This window comes from Melanaphis sacchari, unplaced genomic scaffold (genome assembly GCF_002803265.2).
Source record: "Melanaphis sacchari strain LSU unplaced genomic scaffold, SCAv2.0 Contig36_pilon_pilon, whole genome shotgun sequence".
NCBI lineage: Eukaryota > Metazoa > Arthropoda > Insecta > Hemiptera > Aphididae > Melanaphis > Melanaphis sacchari.
The window spans coordinates 1,165,881-1,187,879 of NW_020271232.1; the positions used below are offsets into that span (position 1 = coordinate 1,165,881).

The 21,999-nt window shown below is 25.5% G+C and overlaps 1 protein-coding gene across 1 annotated transcript in view; it reads left to right on the forward strand.

Moving 5' to 3' along the window:
- The first annotated feature begins 1,533 nt into the window (after nt 1-1,533).
- LOC112596947 (lachesin-like) overlaps nt 1,534-21,999 on the forward strand; it is a 387,465-nt gene continuing 366,999 nt past the window's right edge. The window contains exon 1 of the mRNA XM_025342837.1: nt 1,534-2,387. The gene's annotated coding sequence lies outside the window, so the exon portion shown is untranslated. The remainder of the gene's footprint in view (nt 2,388-21,999) is intronic.

Here is a 21,999-nt window from a genome sequence, read left to right on the forward strand (position 1 = left end):
TTAACTATATGTATGTTTGAAATACATACAATTGATTATAATTCATAATTGAATACACCTTATTAAGATTGAAATATATTTTCATTAAAATTGAACTACATATGAGTTATAATTAACTATACATTAAATAACATTTTATGTTAGGGATTCAATTGTTGGTAGTTTAAAATTCTTTTCCTAAATTAATTTCAATCACATTTTCATCATCTTCTTTTAAAACCCATTATTACTGTTCCTTCATCGGACCTATACTTAAATAATGAATGTGTACTTTGGATCTTTGGACCCATATACCGCTTTTGATTGGATTATAATTGAGAATGTCCAGAAAATACTTTTTCGATCTGTTTCATTTATATTATAATACTATATTTCATACCTATTCACCAATTAGTAAAGAACTTAATTTATCAAGTCTAACCGATTGTCTTTTGCATCCTATTCAACCAATTTTCTATTTTCGACGGGGAATTATTATGGTTTCAAAGTTACTGCTACATGGGCTTATGGCAATACACATGTAACATGAAAAAAATAACAGAAATAAGCTGAAAAACAAACATTGTGTAATGAAATTAGCGGGAGTTCTGTATTAATCAGGACTTAGCTCAAACATAAGGTTGAGTATGCATAGTGAAAATAATGTCTAACCTTCTAAATGCTATCACAAAGATATTTTTGGAGTTGATGAGATTATAATTTATAGTAAAAATGGGTTGTCGTCATTAAAAGAAAGTTTAAAATAAATATTTTTGTAACTTAATGAATCAATTGCTTCAGCAAGAGTAATATTTAGTAAAAATCACGTTTAAAATAACTAATATTATTTGCTGAATTATCAAAAATTTATCTAGTTATATCGAAGTCGCACTTCGAAGACCACGTCGGTGGTTGGTCACCATTGGTGTACTCGATGAATTGTGAAATATGTGTTTCCAAGCCTGCAGTATTGAGGAAGACGAATTTAATGTTACATACATAGTAATATATAGGTATTAATGTATGAATACAATAATCGCACAGCTTTATATGTAGTATATATTTATACAATGTTGGGAGACAATATAATAAGGCGAGATAAGAAATCACAAATCTTTGCTCGAACTTGACGTCTACAGCTTGTCGTCTTCAAATTTTTTTACTTTTCAAACGTTTCACGTATTTAATGTTAATAAAGATACGTACTATACTCAAATTCTATCGCGTGTACCCTGCAAAGTGCGCCGTTATATAACATAATGTGACGATAATAATATTGTCGTGTGACGTGCCAAAAACACTCTGGCGACATAATAAATAAATTAATAAATACTAGTTTTGAAAAACAAACCGAACGCGTTTGTAAGTAGCCGATAATTGGCGAACGACCGGCGCCGGCGCCGACTCTTCTGGGCCGCCGCCGACTACGGCGACGCTACGCGGCATCACCGACGCCGCCACCACCTCCACCACCACCACCACAACAACCACCACCACCACCACCACCATCGCTACCACCGCCGAGCGATGGGCCAGCAGCTTGCCGGCGTTCGTCCCGAGTTTTCGTTGTGCGTCCGTCCCGTGTCGTCGCGAGAACCGCGTCCGTGATTTTTTCAGGTCGGTTTTATCTCCGGAAAAAATATACCGAAAATCCGGGCGTATCATTTTAAATATATTGTGTACACGAGACGTTGTTGTTGCCGAGTGTATCGAAACACGAAAATCCTGAACGAGTGGTTAAAACAATAAAAAAAATAAAAAAATAAAAAGTAAAAAATATATACGAAAATTGTTTACTCTACGAAATTACACGCGCCTTGTGTCGTCACGCATATGTTATCTATATTGTGATATATATTTGATTTTTTTCGATCGATTATTGTTAGTATTCTATCGTCGTTGTTGTATTTTGGGTTCGCAACCTAGTATAACAGCAAAAAGTGCCCGTGACAGTGCGTGTGCGATCTTCGTCATCGCCACCGGTGCGGTTCGTTTTGGACGCAGTGTATATTTAAAACGTATAATATTGTAGAACGTAATAATATCAAAATAATATAATACTGTAGTGTCGGTGTCGCGGTCGTGCGAGGGTGCGCGTGTGCGGGCGCGAAATGTCGGCCGACAAAATCCGTATTTGCCAACGACGCTGACAACACGAGACCGACCGGTGGAAAACCGAAATTTCGATCCGACTGCTGCAGCAGTGTTACGTCGCAACGTTCGCGTCGCGAATAAGTGATAAAATTCGAAAACCTCTGGCTTTGGCGTCGCTGTTCTTGGTTTGCCGCGTGTTTTATTTTGTTTTGTTGACGATTGTGTGAGTTTATAAGTCTGCGAGAATTTCAGCGACCATCAATTCCGTTGTAGTCGTTGATGAAGAATATCTTGAAATTCTCCGCTGCCTGACGGTAACCGAAAATATTGAATAACACGTATAGCTTAAAATAATAACTGTAGGACGAATAAATGTATAATACAATATTTACACTATTTGATTAACATTATACAATTAATAATACAACGATAGATAATACGTGTTAATAGCGTACTTTCATTTATTATTAGGTTGACGCTTGGCAGGCCTTTTTGTATTTTCATAGTGGATTCATTCAAATTTCGGTTGGGTTGACCATTTGATTTTTTGGTTCGGTATGTGATCTAATAGCAGTGAACCATACTTTTAATTAAAGATTTGGGGGAGCACATGCGTGATAAAAGACACAAACATTTTGACGAGTACAAAAATCGAAGACGCTAATTATATATTTATTATTTTCCGTGTAAAATGATGTAGGTTAATAATTTTAAATTCAAAATTAAAATATATTGTTTAAAAATTATTTGCTAATTTTTACTATATAGTCTGTAAACAATACGCACTAAAACTCGGTTTTATGATTAGCGAATTAAGGGTTTTTAAGTGTCACACACCATTTTGTTCGATAATGGACGGAATTTCATCGTTAACTCCTTTTTTTGACCGACATGCACACTTATTAGACATACAACATATTGTGAATCTTTAAAACTTCAACTATCTGAATAAATATAATAAAGCATTGGCAGACTACGTATATATTATCTGTTTATAGTATTTTAATATCGTTTTTGTACTAAAACGTGGATAATAATTATTGCTCATTTAATCTTTAATACTTCTGTGGTAAATACAACCAAAATTGAACTGATGTAGCGTTTATGTTGTTTTGGTCTAGATTAGTAGCTAACATATAAAATTACATTAGCAACTTATTAACGCATACATACAAGATACAAATCGTTTGTCAACTTAATAATTAATTATGGTATTATAGTTTGCAGTTCTATCTATACAGAACAAGAATTAAACCCCAGTTAGGTATGCAATATTTTAAGTTATATAGATATAATCTAAGTTTAATACTTTATAAGTTGCAAACCTCTTCAAACAGTACTTATAATAATCGTAGGTTTTCTCAAGAAATACATGAGAAATGTTTGTGTTTAAATGTGACATTTCATAAAGTACAACGTAATATACAGAATACATTTTTTATAAGACAAAAAACTAAACACATAAATTATAACTATGATTATCGTGATCGTACTGAATTTAAGTTATCAAAGTACATAATTACATGAGCAAAAGTGACATACATAGGAATATTTGTAGAACAAATATCTATTGTTTTTTTAAAAATATGTTCACAAACATACCTATAATGTTATTATAGTTAAACACACTTTATTTTCATTAATATTTTATACATTCATTACATAAAAGAATACTTATAATTATTATATATTTATTTAAACTATAATATACTATTATAAGTAGTATTATGATCCTATATTACAATATAATTATAATTTTTCAATGCACTTTACAATTTTTGATTTGTTTTCTATAATTATAGTTGTCTACTACTAAAGAACAAATTATTTAGAAAACCTAGCAAATAAAATATAAGATTATCGAATCGTAATTCTATACTATTTTGTATAATCATATAAAAATAAAATTAAACTGCAGTTATATTATTTACGATATAATATATTCGTATATACTATAAACCTAAAATCTTTCATATGAATACAATCTGGCCAATATCCTGTAATAAACGAAATGTTTATAATACATTTACGAGTACATTGTATAGGGATGAATTTTAGTTTCCATTTAAATTAGTAAATTGTTATTATGTCATAATATATTTTCTACTCTCAATTTAAAAGCAGTGGAAAGTTTACGAATCTGAAAGTACATTACTTCTTTTTGAACTAACTTCATAAATAATAAAAGTCATCGAGAACTCTACTTTTATGTTTATGTTTTTTTCCTTCAAAGTTTAAAAACCATTTTTTTTTTTAAAAAAATTAACAATATTAAATAATTTAAAAAATTTCTATTTACGTTTTAACCATATTATTATGTTATTTTGATCAAAATATATTACCTATATTTGTTTAAAATTGAATGTTTTGCACTTTTTGAAATTTTATATACTTTTTATAGTACCTATACCTACATACATACATTCAGAAAAAAAATATTCAGATTTTTAAATGATTAATATTTATGTTAATATTTAAATAAAAATGTGCTTATAAGACACTGTTTAACATTAATTAGAGATGTTATCAAGCGATGATCAACGTGTATATTTTACATTTTTAAGTGATTATTGAATTCTTAAACCAAAATGGCGTAATTCGGAGAAGATTAAATGAGTAAAGACACCCCTTCCCCCAAAAATAAATAAATAAATAAAAATCCTCTGAAAATAAATGATGTATACATTTGTTTAAGTTGAATTTTATTAATAGTTTTATTTTAGATATTTATGAGATACATATTTGAATTTAATATTTTTAGAACTTTTATTTTTAAATAACCATTAAAATTAAAAAAAAAATAAAATAATTTGTTGTAAAGCGAAATGAATGAGTCTACTGACTATGTTTTAAATTTAATTAAATATGTACATAGTACAATATTCGCTACTTTAATGATTTTTAATTTTATAAGTTACTATAATATTATATAGCTGATTTTGATCAAACCTTTATTTATTAATGATATATTATTATATTCAAATAATCAATTATTTATATAATGTTTTACTAAATTTCAAATACAGCTTAAAATTTAAATAGGTATGTTATCATTTATAATACTACTTAAACTATATTATTAATATAATACATAAATAAACTTGAGCAAAACAATTTGTCCACGTGTATTTTAAATATATAATTATACTACCTACCTACGTATTAAATATTTTTGTATCATAAACAGGCCTTTGTGTGTGAGTAATTCATATATTTTTTAAATAGTTTTCTTTCAATCATGATAATATTTATAATAAAATCATACTTTGAAGTTTTGCAAAAAAAAAAAAAAAAATGTATCAATAAATTGAATTTTTATTTTGTTGTTTAAAAGTTCTATAATCGACATCAGGATATTCACTAAATTTCGGTGATTTATCAATAATTTTTTTTTATACTTAAATAAGTATTCATTTATTTCATTTAATGTATATTATATTATCAACTTAATCGTTACCTATGTAGAGTTATAAAATACAAATGGAGCAAATAATATTTACTTACATTAACAGAAATAATTATTAAAGTGTTTATTTTTTTCAAAATGGTTTTGATTTTTAGTATGTTCGTGTTGCTAAGAGCTTAATTATTTGTATACAAAGGACAATCTGACCAATGTAAATAATAAATATTGTTTTAATATTTAAACCCTTATTTTTTTACTGATATAATATTATTTATATCAATTTTGTAATTATAATAAAATTATAAAAACTTGTAACAACATGTAACATTTTTACTCATTTTATAGAAGGTTAGGTTATATACTTATATCATTTTTTATTCGCTCTTTATCTGTAAAATAAGAAAAACGTCAGGAATAAGATGAAAATATAAAATCATAATATTATTTTTGCAGTACAGTACACCCCTGTATTTTCTGTACTCATATCTATTATTACTTTATACATCGTTTAATATATAAAAAAACCACTTTTCTAGAAAATAGGGGTAACATTAAATGGATAAATCAATACAGAGACAGTTAAACTGTAAACTATTTTTATGTATTTTGGAAAACATTTCTTTTGAACTCAAACTATTTAGACCAATTCACTTTTAATCATAATTATTTTATATGGTCTAATTATCATAATATTATATGTGACTGTCAAATCATACTCTAATCTCATTGAATGATCAGCCTTATTATACCAGAAATGTTAAGTAACTCTTTTTCAATATATTTTAGCATCGTGATCATAATTATAACACCAATTTCAATAAATTAGTCATTAGGGAGATCTAAGATCAACAATATAATTTTTCAGCTTAAATGCGTGTAACACATTTGAAGGTTAATTTTAAAATCAAATTGATAACTGTTTTAAAAAAGAAATTCTACGAATATTCTAAATCATTATTATTATTATTGGGTTATTCTCGTTTATGAAATATAACGAATACTTAGGTATTGTTAATGTGTTATATTTGCTAGTTAAAAATCATTTGCAAATTCATTTTTAGTGTATATGAGAAAAATAAATTAATATTCGAAACCTATGACCTATATAAATATTTTGTACTGTGTATTTTAGTTTTTACGTAATTATTTTTGAAATAATATTAAAATAACATTTTTTTTTTTTTTTTAATCTGAAAATGAGTAACTTCAGCAGCTAAAATGATTTTTTTTTAAAACTTATATCAGGATTAATTTATTTGCTTAATATGCTAATCAAACGTGTATAATTTGTTGGGTTGTTTGTTCATAAAACCTTAAACAATACAAAATTACTCAATTTTAACTATCATTATTCAGAAAAGGGCCATGACGACGACAATGGTTATTCGTACTTCCATACTACCTGCAGCCTGATTTAATAATAATATTGTACCGTAAAACTAAAGGAAATAAATAATGTTTAAAAATATGAAGTCAAGGAATTCAAGATATTATCTCTAGTCGCGTACTATCTGAGCTTTCATTCATATCTATAATATGCAACTACTGAATCACACTTCAAAATAAAATCATTACCCAGAAATACTATACAATCTATTTTTAATTCTTCAATAATAAAATAACTATCTTTTATTATCATAATATTTACCTATACACAACATATATACTGCGAGCATAATTATATTACATTATATTTTGCGTTAGAAACAAATATAAAATCAAAAATAATATATTACATAGTTTGAATATGTATAATATATATTTGTAATTCAAAAGATATAAGATATTAAGATTTTATTATTGGATTATAAAAACGAAGATCTGAATACAATTATATTTTATATATATTGTTAAAATGCATGTGTGTGTTGTGTGTATATCATGTTACATTTTAATGATTACCTTAATGTTACAAACAAATCTTTTCAAACTTCTTCGATCATGGGTTATTTTATTTACAAAATTAATTTAAATCGATATTCAATATTATTATCTGTATATTTGAGTGTTGAACGATCATCTGCAAAATTAAGAATCATGTGAGTCGTATATAAGTTATAAAAATATTATTTTTTGCCTTGTTATTGAAAATATACTTGAATATTACACTTTCCGCATTCGTAGTAGACTTTGTTAGTTGTTTATGTAATGATAATAATTATGAATAATATATAGGTTAGGTATTATTGAGTGATATATGTTATTATAAAATTGCCATGAGTTAGAGATGGTTTATATATTTTTAAAAAGCCATCGTGATGAATATTATTGTCATATAAAATTGACATTGATGGCTTGTCGTTGTGAGGTGGTGGTTGGAGAATGGGCGATTGTAAGGGTCATGTGATTATACGCGCAAATCGTAAAACTCGCGTCTAGACGCACTCAGCTGATAGCCGAATTTATTCGTTTATAGACACACATAGCCCTCCTCTTTCCAATACACGCACACCTTTTTAATCCTTTTTGGCTACGGCAGGGAATGAACACCGATGTGTAGGTTGTCCCTTTACTCAAAGTCTGAATAAAAAGAACCCAAAAATCGATAGACCTGGACTATGTCGGTTGGCTTAGAGTTGTTACTTAGAGAGCGTGTCCCCGAGGTTATTCGGTATTATTATTATTAGCAATATTATTTTTATTATTAATTTATCATTACTACTATGTAACGCATTTTAGAAAGTAATAATAAAGTATGTGGTTATAACGTATTATTCTGAAATGTTCTACTATGCAGATATGAAGTCACGTTATATTGGTACTCATCATTTAATGAGAATAATGTTAATTCTCGACAATTTATCGGCACATTTTTACAGAATGCAATTTTAATTATATTAAAGAAATATATAAGAAAACTGTTTTTAATATTTATATTGCGTTAACATAAACTTTATCTAATTTAATAATTTATGAACATTTTTCTAGAAATTTGGGAAAAAATACTATATAATATAAATGTATTACTTTATTAATTTACTCGTGTTAAAACATTGCTTTTTAATTACCTTGTACTATATATTTTGTCCTTTAACTTCGACATTCAAGATGGTGGTTGCTATCAAAACAAATTGTATTTTTTTGAAATTTTAGATGACATACTATTAGGTAAATGCAATTTTTTTTTATAAAATAGGGTCCTTGTATTAATTTTAAAACAATTTTAATAATAATAGTTTATATAATTATTTTCCATATCTTTGAATGAAAAGATATTTTTCCATAAATATTTTTCCGAACGTTCTAGTAAGGGAGGGTACTTCAATTAGATGTTCTCCGGCCCCCCTGCCACTCTTTATGTCGGCGTTGTGTTGTAATACATTTAGGCCTATACCCTCGTGGCTCTTCACACCCCCTCACGATCATGTGACTGATTCCTACTCAACAGCCGGTGATAGTAGTGGCAGACTTTGCCCGTTGTGTGAAAACGTTCTTTGAATATCCTTAATGATGATCGATTAATGGTTCAGTTGATGATGGTTCGGTGACGAAGAGACGGAATTGTCTCTTATCTCTTCGAGAGTTTGTATCCACCTTCCTCTTCTTATACACACATACACACACGTCTAAATATACAGACGTGTGTGTAAGCATACATAAAGCCCCAAGGGAATATGCAAATCGTAAAACCCGACTTTCGCGCGCAATTCAATTACCCTGACGGCCGTCACTGTTGCAGCCGCCGCGGAACCACGCACATACAGTACTGTTTTCACTTTCCGTAGCCACCGCTCATACAATGGTTTTCAGGGAAACGAGAAAATAAAAATACTATAAAGTATCTCAATGGGTGTCTGTTCTACTGCATGTATACAATAATATGCAACTATCTTGTGCTGTACACACAAATGTACGCTCTGTTGGCCTCTACACTTAAGAGAATGTTCTTTGCAGAAATTTCATATTTGCAATGTCCGTCGACGCGAAATTCGTTTGCTCACCCTCTCCAACGGCCTTTATGCATTCTCTACTACACACGAGCAATCAGCGTGGGGTTTTAAGGTTTATATTCGTTATTTTTTATATTAATTTTGGTTTCGTTTTGCTGAATTATAAATCATTTTTGTACGACCGGTCGTATATATACTATTGTTAAATCGTTTCGTCATTAAAACATTATTATTATTATTATTCACACTCTTTCAATTATGAGTATATATATATATATATATATGACGTTTTATGTGTTATAATTCGTATTTCATGTTATCGTCTAAGTACTACACTATACAATATATAGGATAATAGAATGAATTATTTATATAATATATAATATATTATTCATTGTGTACCTACTTGTATACACGGTTTCGGATTTTTCAAATTTTTTTTTAAATATAATATTATATGGATACACTCGGTGATTCAATGTTGTAAAATCAATGAATTTAATAATCACGTTTATTTTGTATTATATTTTTTAAATACACGTTGCGTAAACATTAATTAATACTAATGTATTTTAGAATATTAAATGTGTATAGATATAATTTTTACTTAAACCATTGTATTTTTCATTTTAAAATTACAATATTTATCAGAAATTTAGGCATAATAGTATATATATTATTTATTTATATGAATCTAAACTTTTTATAAAATTATAATGTTGAAGTTCAATGATATATGCGTTAGTAAAATATTTTTAGTGAACTTTTTTTTTAAACTAATTTAAGACAATAGACTAATATTGTATATTTACAGTATAATATTCTGTTAAAAAAACTACTTTTTATCGGTTTTTTATTTTTTAAATAGTTTTAGATATTAAATATTAATTATAGAATACCTTATTATAAGGCATTTTACCAATATTTTAAACTTATACATGTAACATATGTAGTTCATCTATTAGATGGACATATTTCAAAATTAATATTTAAAGTTTAATAAAATTCATAGTAATTTTCTAATTGCAATAATTCATATGTTTAATGATTTAATATAATTTTAAGCATAATAATAATTAAATTATAACTACCTTTGGCAAATAAATCATTACTTAAGTTTTACTTAAAATATGAACTTCTAATAATAAGTTACTTTTAAATTAAGTTAAATTTGTGTATTCAATTAAACTGCTTATTGAATGTATTTTGGTTTTAATGAGTATTAATTATAAATGAGCTTTAAAAAGTTAGGGTGCATTATTTTGTTTGAGAAAATTAATACTTTTTAACTTGTGTTTATTCATTTTTTTTTATCAATAGTACTATAAATTATATTAACATTAAAATATGTAAACGTTCTTTTACTATGGTTCAGATTAAGCTTTAAAAATTATGTCACTTTGTGTAAAATTATTTTTAAGATATTACTTAGAATAGATATTAACAAATTAACATCAAATAATTTAATAAATTATGACGTTTCAAAAAATTTAAAAAATTTTCAATATTAGTTTACAAATTTTTTTCTACTATTCGTGGTTAGAATTGTTATATAAAGATCAGCACGCATGCAAAACTTAATCTAAAATGCTATAATAATGTTTTGTAATTAATACTTATATATATTTATTAATTTCGACTATTCAATTTACTAAATTCAGAAAATGTAACAGAATTATATGAAAAATTTGTATACAGTAACCTAAAAGACAACGTGTATAGTATATTAATATATACCTATAATTATTATAACTTTAAGAAAGAGCCCACCACATGAATATTATGAAAAATCATAAATTGAATTAGCTACTCTGAGTTAGATAGTTTTTGACGAGTATTGCAGATAGACTTTTACTTAAATTAAATTAAACAAATCGAAGTTAATCTCATTTTCTATAATATTAGTTATTAAAAATATACATACACTCTATGACATATTATAATATTTATGTTATATTTGAGTGTTTGCGTAATGCTTGTTCTAGCTACATGTATGAACTGTTTCAACGTTACAATGTTAAACTTATTTTAAAAACCACATATTACGTGTTTCGTATGATGTAAAAAAACGACGTAAGTGTCTCGTTGTAACTATAAAAATAAGAGAAGCACCCAATAAATGCGTGTAAAATTACGGTTGATATAGTGGTATGATGTATCTATTGGTTTTCTATGAAACAATTATTATTAGTTTGGAAGTGTTAGACACAAGTTTAAGTTTTTAAGATAATTATGGTATACAATGTACAGGATGTCTGGTCATACATGTTCCCCATACATTTAGTTCAATCAATTTATAATTTGTTGTTTTTACTTTTCGTGTTATTTAAACATTATTTGGAACAGCCTGCCATTTAAAAATGCTATTATTTGTCTAGTTACATTAAAAGCCTAATTATTTGTTTCAATTTATATAGAGTTGAGGTTAAATGTGAGAAAAACAACAAAAAAGGTGGCCATGCAATACTGAAATTAACAAAATTTAATAATAATTTTAATAATATGATAAACGATAGTGTATACATAAACTAAATCATGATCACTATAGCAGAGAATCATTTTAATATAATATATTATACCTATATGCATTTAGGTCGACTGTGATCATTACGGGAGGAGAAAAACGCTCCAAGTTTCTCTCAATACTAGTAAATAATATATATACATATTGCTAATGTTTGTATAATATAATATTGCAATAATATTTTGAAAATGTATACAGCGAAAGAGTAAACGTACGCTATTAAAATTATATATGCGTATAATATAACAATAATAATAATAATGCATGTGCATCGTCGCCTTCTTCATCAGAGTATCATAAGAAATATGAAAGCATACTTGTACCTATAATGTATAGTATTATATTATGATATGATCGAGTGTGCGTGAATATTATAATATTATTTGTAATAAGCATTTCGTATGAAATTGTGTTTTGAAATTCCGAAACTAACAAAAAACATAGTATGTTGGTACGAACTCCGAAGTTCGATTCTTGTTTATTTATTTATATTTTTTGTAGTTGCCAGCTTTGTATGTAATCGCATCGTACATATACTATTTACGATAAAACTAGATGCTGCGGATGGCTCAAAAAAGTTTCGTTTGGTAAATTTTTACATGGTGAAATTCGATACAGTTTGCGTAGTTTATAGATAGGTCACTTTTCTGATTATTACAGTATAGATTTTCACAAGCTTGTGAGGATAAACTACAGAAAAATATTGAGAAATTTCCGTAGTTGTAAACGAAATCGATTTTGGTCGTTTCTGCTGTAAATAAATTGTTATTTAGATAAAACTAATCTCAGCCACTTGAAATGTTTAAGGATTATTTATTTAAGTATTTTTTCAAGTATTATATGATTTATAAGTATACTGTTTACGTTATTGAAACGAATTAGTTTTTAAATATTTTCATTATTTGTGAGTAAAAAACTTAGATATAATCATGATTTTTTTAAGTTATTTTTGTTATCGGTGGTATAAAATTAATAATAATGAACAAGTATCGTTTTAGTTGTAAGTATTTATATTAAATAGCGAGCACATTAATAATTACTAATTTTTTTTTCAAGTTTACCTGTATAAAATGTGCCTTTTAAGTTTTAGGTATTGAGTTCTTGAAACTTTGACATCATAATTATTTTATTTGTACGAGCTCAATTATTTTACTCAACTATAATAATAATTACGTCTCGTATTTGTCTCGGAAATTTTTTTTTCTTATTTGAACTTTTTTTGTTTACGATATTATAATGACCACTTATGATTACATACAATTAATAAAATTAATAAAACGTTAAAAAAAAAATTCAAGATAATATATGTTTTATACATTATTGTAATAATATTCCTTGACTTATTTCACATGCATCTCATGGATATACCACACAATAATATACTATAACTTTCATAGGGACTACCTATATAGTACCTATTTCCACATTATAATAATACCCCGAAAATATTATATACCATTATATTTTATAAAATATTATGAAAACGCGAAGCGCACAATCGATGGCTTCTCACCGCGTTTTTCCTTTATACTCACAACAAGCTCGACTACACTATAGTTTGTAATCCGCCTTGCTATAACCTTTAGCCGGCGCTCGCGACTTCGAATTTTCGTTGTAGACCGTCGTCGCTTCGCGTAACGTTCGCATAGTAATATTATATATATATTTTCAACTATTCTGCTCGTTAACGGTCCGAAACGACAAATCATCCTCAGAGTAGGCAGTATAATACACGTCTTCGATTTCGTTTCACATGATTTATTTGTTTTTTATTTAGTTTTTTGATTTACGTTTTGCATTTTTTATCAGGTCGGTCTGCGTCCAAAAATGTTATTATGCACCCAAGTAATCAAAATATATTTTGAAAAATGTACTTATATATTAATTGTGAATACATGTGCTCAACACATTGTTTGTTCATAAATATTATGCACTACTTTCGAAAGATGGTCAAAAAATATCGTCATTGATCATTGTGCCGTGTTTGCGCATTATCTTAGTATAAGTACAATACTATTGAGAAAATGGTTTTTCTTTTGAAATGTTGATGTATATAAATAAAAAGTTCGATCTATTATTATCTTATGTATTGAAATATATATTGTAAAAATAATAGTCCTTATTATTTATGCTCGATAATTAAAAAAAATATATATAACATGTTAATAATATAATATTAATTAATTGATATATATATCAAATACTAAAATGTCGATCTTTGTCCAAGAAATAATTATTTGAAAGTAATTTCTAAAAACTTTTAGTCACATAATTAGCTTTGAAGAAATTATTAGTTTGCGATTCGTGTTTCTTTTTACTTCCTTGTGAATTTTAATGAAATAATTTAAAACGAAAGATTCACTAAATATAATATATTGTTATTATTATAATTGATTTAAACTTGAATTCTAAAAAATGAAGATTTTATAAATCAGTATTTATGTATAATATATTAAAGTATTAGTATTATGTAGGTATATATAAAACTTAATATATTTTTTTTTATAACCAGATGTCAATTTATAGAATTCATAAGAATTAATTCCAAATCATAACTAAAAGTTTTAACATCATTAATTATTGTCAGAAAACCGTATCCATATATATTTTATAATACTACAAAATATTTTAGTGCTGAATACGTAATCGAGTGTATGTAAAAACAATCATTTTTGTGTATCGTTTGAATTTCAAACATAACCTATCGTAGGTACCTCCTTCACCTTATGATTGAAATGGCCTTTTTAACAGACAATTTATAATACATCATAAGAATACTTCAAATATCTTAGTCTGAAATAGCATAAGAATTCCGAAGTTAATATCTCTTTGGGTGGACTATACCTGAAATTTTTTTTTTTTTTTAAATATTGTATTTTGAAAATTATTTTATTTTTTTAATTGGTCTTACATCAACCTGAATACCGTCTTGGAAATTTTGTCTTTAATATTAATTTTTTCAAAAACTTTAGAATATTTTAAAACTAAGGCTATTTTAGTTTAAAAATAGTTTAATAAAAAAGTTAATATATATTTTTATATACATTTTGAAATAGTTAAATAATATTTTTAATAATAAAAAAAAATGTTTTCACTGGTCATCAATTTTCATAGAATGTGATACTTTTTAGTAGATTTTATTTATCAAAATTGAATTGCAAATAATATCTAATTATTAGCAGAATTCTTAAAATATACTTACTTTTTTAGGTACTTAAGTTTTTATTAATCACGTAAGAGAAAAAACAAAGTTAAATAGTTAATTTAAATTAATATATATTGAATTGAATTTGTTACATATTAATAGGTTTCTCAAGTATTAACTTGACTATATATTTTTTTTAATAATTTTTCTGAATGCTTTTAGTTTTTCTGTAAAGTAATTTGACATGTCGAATAAAATGTTTTTACTGAAGAGCGGATGTGTCTGTACAAGTTATATTTAAGTATTTCTATGACCAGAACTATTTTTAATGTAAGATTATCATTAAAGTTTGTTCTAGTTACATGTTACATAATGTGTTTCAAACATTTTTAAAAACTTAAAAACAATTCTCCTAGTCTGAAACTTATACCATTACTGTAAAATAAATGTAACCTATAGATATCTAGAATAGTAGAATATTATATCTGTAAACGGATTTTTAGCTCCTTATCGGGTGGCAATAAATACATGTAAGAAATTTAAACCTTAAATATTTAATATTCAATAATTTTAATACTACTTTCTGCTTTTTAACTAAATAAATATTTTTTAATGTTTTTATTAAAAAGGAAGAAATTATATTATTTCCTATCTAAATAAAAAGAATTTTACAAAGATTTAAAATAATAATAATAGAATAAAAATTGAATTAAAAAAAGAATTTCTGAGAATAGCCATCAGATCTTTGAATTGACTATTTCTTCCCCAATAGGTATTGAATGTAAGTTAATACTATCGTTTCCTGGCGATCAATAAAGAATTTATTTGGGCTATGGAAAAATCTCCGGTTTAGTCCCCAGTGATTCTACGTATATATTAGAATACCATAATGATTATGAATACGAAAGTCACAAATATGGAATAAAAGGAATAGCGTTAAATAAAATACGATGACGGGGCAAGGGGAAAATATGACATAACCACGTATCGGAAAATGAAAGACAAACCTGAACTGTAGACCAGGCTGAAAGTTCTAAGAGAACAGTAATATGTACCTACATCAAAGGGTAGCAAGTAACGAGTCTTTCAAACATAATATTAGTACTGTTTCTAAAACCAGACAAGACAGACATCACATCATATCACTCATTTTCGTGGTATAAATTTTGCCTATTGGGTATATATTTATAAGATATTTAACGAATAATAGGATTATATGTGCACTCATAGTTATTCAATATTAAATGTTATTACTATGCAAAATATTTATAAATTAGTCACAACTCTAAAAAAATAAATTATATTATACTAATTAAATAACACATATTTTACTTACATTTAAATTGAATCATTTTGAATGAAAATTAAAATAATATAGTGTTTTTGAACATTCAACTAAAAATTATAATTGATTTGCTTTTTAAATAGCTTTAGTATTTATATTATTGTGATAAAATATGTGATTTTTTATAATTTAAATTACCAAGCAGGTATTACATTGAAAATTTCAAAATTATATATATCATAATTATGATCGATGGTTTTATTGTAATTACAAAAATAATAATATATTATTAACAAATTAAATTCATAATTTTTGGGATTAAAATATGCGCTTCTATTTCCTCATATAAAAAAATTGACGTAACAAAAAAAAACTATAATACATAACTACCTCATAAAATACATATTATACTATAATAAGCATATGGTGTTAAAATATGTATGCGACATAATTGAAAAGAAATTTAAATATTAATATATCATTAATAATTTATTTTAAAAACTCAGGAAATAGTAATATTATATTACAGTTGGAATTCCAGTGAACTATTTATATTGAATATAGCTATTATAGAGCAATAGAATGTTAAATAAGTTATCTATGTATAAATTAATAGTCAAATAAAATAAAGTTAATTTTTAATTAATTGTAAAAAAAAAAATTATAAAACATAATATTTATATACCTAGGTACTTAAAAAAAAATTATGATTACTTATATGGTGATTCTATTATGTATTATTAATTATTATAGAGGTTAACGTTATTAGATGTTTAGGTACCTACTAACAACGTTTGTGTAAGATGGCTTTATTAGTGGTCTACATTTACCAAAATCCTCTGAAATGTATTGCTCTGTGTGTATACTTAGTCACTCAATATTGTGCTTACATACGTTTAAATCATGTTTTCTGGTCCATTGGAGACTATTTATTAGCTAGAAAATACACATACTATATATTGTATAATTATTTCAACTCGAGGGACCATTCGTTAAGTTGTATGAGCCCAATTGATTATACAGTAAATTTACCTACGATATTAAATTGTTGGAAAAAAAAAAAAGGGTTTAGAATAATAAAGTTCCCCTCATTGAACTAGAGGTAGTTATAAATAAATTGCTTAATTGGTATTCATAAATGGACATCATTGTTTGAAAAAAAAAATTAAAAAAAAAAAAAAAAAAAATGTTTACTATTTATTTATAATTTTGTAATGTGCACAAATAAACTATTTTTCATATTATCAGTTTTTTTCTCACAAAATTTGATTTCAAATTTTATACTTCTCTTTGGACTTTAATATTTCTTTTGCTTATGCATTTTATTTGAGCGTAAACAAAATAAGTTATAGTATTTATATTCAAAATGTATCCACATAGGTACTATGATTAATTATATTATTTCGTAGTTACATTAATGAGATGAGATCCAATCCAAATTAAAGATTAATTAGTCATACTATTGTATACATATAATAGATAATTAAAATTAGTTGAAATTAAAAAAGTAAAATTTTCAAATGATTAAAACTATAATACAAATATTTTTTTTTTTTTACTTTTATAATCTATCATATGTATTTTTATAACATTAAAGGTAATTAGACTGTTATATTCTATTAGATTTGTTAAAACCATATCTTAAACTTAATTTTACAAACAAAAGTATTAGTACTAATAATATATAATTTACATTTATGATTTATCAAAGCACAGGACATTTTTTCAATTCGAAAATTATGAATGTAAAACTTTTTAAAATATATAAATAAGGCAAGAAATTTCAATAATTTATGTTTATTTCAATATTTAATTGGCACAAGATATTATGTAAATAGTTTTCTAACTATTATATATGGTTACTATTATTACTTTTCTATATGACAGAACAAAATATTTTACTTATATATGTTCAAAATATCTATTCTTGCCACTTGTACAATATTATGATTATAAATTTAAATTACAGCTTACCTCTGGTCAAATAAATGATTAAATGTTAATAGTAGTAATTAAATTATTATCGACACATGTATTTGCACACAATAATAAATACTCATAAATATTTTTACGAGTTATATTTAGTAGGTATTAGTATTGAATTTATTAAAATTATATTTATATGTCTAATATACATGTATTAATCCTTTATATATTAATGGTATATTTATTTTTATTCACTAAAAATGTAGTTCCTATTTTTGCGTAATTATCTAATATTTTCATAAATTAACATTTCGTATTTTTTTATTTTTTTTTATTTTAAAATTGTATGTCAATTTTCAATTTTTTAAAACATAATCAACTGAATGGGAATAAGCGGTTATAAAAGTTTATAATACCTACTTTTTATTTTAGTAAACTTTCATCTGTAGTAATGGAAAGTTGATTGCTTTACTGAAAGCAAAAAATACGCATATAAATCAAAAACGTATTTCTAACATAATATTGTTTAAAACCCTACGTTGAACACAAGTCAACTGTATGATTAGAGATTGAATCCGTAATAATATAACTTCATACTTAAAATAACTTCATCAACATGTACCTACCTATTTAAGTTTATATAAAAAAAAAAAAAAATCAAATCCAAATTAATAATATTATTTATTAATTTATTACGTTTTTCTATACTTTAATCTAATAATGTAGGTATATAAATTCGAGATCTGAATATGTCATTATTTAGAATGTTAAGTAATGACAATGAAACACCTCTACTTTGTATAGCTGTCTTATTTAGGAACGTTGGTATAGGCGTTAACGTTGTACAATAAAGCTGTTAGGAAGATGTATTTAAAATTTTTATCTTTCTAATTATACATCGACGAGTTAAATTTTTTTGAAAACAATAATATATGTATTGGCTTGAAATTTTTAAATAACTTAATGTTCAATTTAAGATATAATACGATATTTGTTTTAATGATTAGGTAGCCAATTTATTATTGTTTGTTATATTTTTTGAGATTTAAATAATATAAATGAAAAATTATATAAATTTCAATTTAAGTCTAATTGTAGATCGAAACAAATAAAAAATAATTAATAAGAACTGTTGTTAAATTTTAACAAAAACATGAAAACTCTAAAATTTAAAATGTATACATTATATTTAAATTTGTATAACTATTATTAAGTCAAATATTAGAAATTATAGGTTAATATTACTCAAATTTTTAGCTCTCATAATACAAATACATTTTTTTATGTATCTAGTATACTCGTAACTACTTGTATATCTTAATATACCTTAATAAGGCACATAATTTACATAATAAATTATAATTTACAAGTAATTGGTAAATTAATAAACCCTTATAATTTTATAGTTATTTAATAATAATAATAATAATAAAAAAAAAAACATTTATTTAAATAACAATTCATTCTAGTTACTAAGTTCTACGTATATAATTTCCTAAGCTTTATTTTTTAAAGAAACATTCAATTTTTTGTATACAAAATTATAAATAATACACTCTTGCTTACGTGATTTAAGTTACAAGTATATAAATGGTGTTTCAAGGCAGTGATAACTAAGGCATGGACCAATTGCGCCTAAAACAAAGTTTTTGTTTGAGGTCAGTGCATGGCCGCCCGCAGAAATTTTTCTCAGGGGGGGGGGGCAGTGAAAAATAATATACTTACCATAAATTCTGTTTTTTATATCACATCGTAAAAAAAAAATATTTATTTATTTTAATATTGCAAATGTCACCTTATCAGTTATCAGTCCTCCTTATCGTCCTCCAAGACGCTATATAAAATGCAAATATATGCAATAAAAATTAGGTAATATCTTAATTAGCGGGGGGGGGCGTGGCCCACCCGGCCCCCTACGGGTGGCCTTGGGTCAGTGTACCAATTACGCTTATATTTAAATATTCTTATCTTCAAATATGAAAAGATTGTTGTTCAATCTAATTCCATCAACATCGACTAAAACAATCTACACACAAAAATGATTAAAAATTAATTTATTGATCAATTAATTACTGGTTTAAGTGACTGGTTATAATATACTTATCGTATATACTATTATAACAGTATCGGGAATTTTATGAAACATTATTATAATGACGCATATTTGATCGTATATGTATAAATATGAGTGATAGACGAAAATAAGTTTTCATTATCGTTGGATATTTATTAGCCTAATATTGTTTTGTTGCACAATATATAAGTACTGTACTATATAGGATAACACATTGATGATAGCCATTACGTCATATATCTTGTTATTTAGTATTAGTTTGAATTGTAAAAATGTTTAAATGTGAATTATTATGTAATTGATTTAATTTTAATTTTGAATAATTGACTATATTTATTTATTTTTATTATATCATGTATTTATATTCGCAAAGTAATTGACTCATCAACTTAAAATACAAGTATATTATTTCATTATTAAATTTTTTTATTTTATACTTGTATAATAACATTTACCTAATATATTTTGCAAAGCAATGATCATATATAATTTATAAGATTACGAATAGTAACTTTAAATAGTTTAATGTACATTTTTGAACGCTGCACAATAATGGCATGAGCGAAACTTATTTTATGCCTTCTACGTTTTTACTTATGACCTAATTTTCAAAGCTATAAATATTTAAATACCATTTCTCATTTTGAAAATGACTTATTTTATATAGGTTTAATGTGGTATGCACTGGAGTATCTACATTGATAGCTCATACACTTAAAATGCGTACTATAATGATGAACGAAATAAACGTTGTGTACATAATATTCTTATAAATTATTATTGATTATTATTATTTATCGTAGGCAAGAATCTTATAATTCATGTTTTTCTATAATGTTATTTTAACAGTCATATTAATGAATAAAAAAAGAGCTGGCTTATTACGACAGATTTTCTATCACGTCGTCTTTTTCAGCCATGTCCTTACAATAATTGATATGACATTAATTATAGATTGGTAATAATATTGTGTTGTATCCATTACATGATAATTGGTTATTAAAATTAAAAGTTGAAAACTATTTATATTCTTGGTCTCTAGAGGATGAATTATATATTATGTTGGTGATCTTTGTATTACATGTATTGCGTATCAATAACGTGTTATCATTCTGTGGTGTATTTTTGAATAATCCTGCAGGTACTTATCTTTTGAGTTATAACTTGTGATGTATGTTGATGAATATATAGAGGTGTATGGTTTAAGTTTCAGTCTAAAATAACATAAACACGTGTTTTTTCACGATATCAAACTAATAATAATTAATAAATGACAACTGCGTTTCCGCATGGGTTCACGTTTTTGTGTTTTGAACCTTATCATGAAAATTATATACGAAGAAGTCGATTGAGTAGCGGAAAGAGCAGGTGATATTAAACGTTATCATTATTTTATTGCCAAAACTAATGTTGTTGGCATGTATTATGAATTTTTGATTTTGCGGAATATAAAACGAAAAAGTACACTCTACTTGAATAACACAAAAGGTAGAAAATGTTCTCGAGTGGTGTGTGTGTAAGTGAGAGAATATTATATATATGTCGACTTCCGCTCTAAATGTCTGACAGTGAAAAGTGAGCTTAAAACTCGTATGTTCTTAAAAATGGTAACGAAATTATTTTCACATAAACAAAGGGCACAAATAGAATAGACTTTATATAGTATATTTTTTTTT